At 42.5% G+C, this 1460-nt stretch overlaps 1 non-coding gene across 1 annotated transcript; it reads right to left on the bottom strand.

Moving 5' to 3' along the window:
• Positions 1 to 979: 979 nt before the first annotated feature.
• Positions 980 to 1095, bottom strand: LOC120853809. Its single transcript, XR_005718861.1, has one exon. It is a non-coding gene; the product is annotated as a U5 spliceosomal RNA (small nuclear RNA).
• Between the last annotated feature and the right edge of the window lie 365 nt (positions 1096 to 1460).

Consider the following 1460-nt stretch of genomic DNA (forward strand, 5'->3'; position numbering starts at 1 on the left):
TTTTGGTGGGGGACTCCAAAATCACTGCAGATGGTAACTGCAGCTATGAAATTAAAAGACGCTCGCTCCTTGAAGAAAAGATATAACTAACCTAGACAACATATTACAAGGCAGAGACACTAACCTTGCCAACAAAGGTCCATCTAGTCAAACATACTTTTCCCAGTAATCATGTATAGATGTGAGAACTGAACAATATAAGAAGGCTGAGCACTAGAAAATTGATGCTTTTTAACTATAGTGTTGGGAGAGGCTCTTGGACAGAAAGAAAATATAACCAGTCCATCTTAAAATCAGTCTTGAATTTTCATCAGGACTGGTGCTGAAACTGAATCTCCAATAATTTAGCCACCCGATGCGAAAACTTTATTTTTGGGGGCTCCAAAATCACTGCAGATGGTGACTGCAGCCATGAAATAAAAAGACGCTTACTCCTCAGAAAAAAGTTATGACCAACCTAGACAGCATATTGAAATGCAGAGACATTGCTTTGCCGACTAAGGTCCGTCTAGTCAAAGCTATGGTTTTTCCAGTGGTCATGTATGGATGTGAAAGTTGGACTGAAGAAAGCTGAGCGCCGAAGAATTGGTGCTTTTGAACTGTGGTGTTGGAGAAGACTCTTGAGAGTCCCTTGGATCCAACCAGTCCATTCTAAAGGAAATCAGTTCTGGGTGTTCTTTGGAAGGAATGATGCTAAAGCTGAAACTCCAGTACTTTGGCCACCTCATGCGAAAAGTTGACTCATTAGGAAAGACTAATACCGACTCAACGGACATGAACTTGAGAGAACTCTGAGAATTGGTTATGGACAGAGAGGCGCAGCATGCTGTGATACTGACTACACTACATCTTCATTTTAAGCACTGGAGTAATACCTTAAGCCCAACAGACAGTACACTCACCCTAATAAGACTTCTCCTATTCACTAACAACACTTTTCTACAAAATCATTATAGGTCTTTCATTAACCAATATAGGTAGCCTTGTCGAAACAAGGCCTCAAAAAATTAGTTTAAGACTCAGAATTGTTCCTCTCCACGGAAATCTTTAGTAAAAGGCGAAAGATTTATACGGTCTGAAGAGAAACCAGAGTATGCTCCGCAGCCTTGTAATTCACAGCTCGGGTAACAGAAACCCTTAGAGCGGTGAGGGTGACTAGCTAACACCGAGAGCCAGTGCCTGAACAAAAATTTCTAGATTACTCTGTAAACAAGGGTCTAATTTCAGAAAACATAGGTAAAAGAAAATTTGAAGTTTTATAATTTTAAACTTGTACGGTGTGCAGGGCGCAGTGGGTATGCAAATAAGGCAAGTGGGCGGCCTTTCTGCTCGGGAAAGCTGTCTTCACGCAGCGCCACTAGAGGGCGAAGCGGCGGGCGGGCTGGCTGGCATCGACACGCCGCACCGAGCGGAGACCTGGGTTTCAGATGTTTTGTGTATGTGTATGTCCGAATTTGATT

This window comes from Oryx dammah, unplaced genomic scaffold (genome assembly GCF_014754425.2).
Source record: "Oryx dammah isolate SB20612 unplaced genomic scaffold, SCBI_Odam_1.1 HiC_scaffold_26, whole genome shotgun sequence".
Taxonomy (NCBI): Eukaryota; Metazoa; Chordata; class Mammalia; order Artiodactyla; family Bovidae; genus Oryx; species Oryx dammah.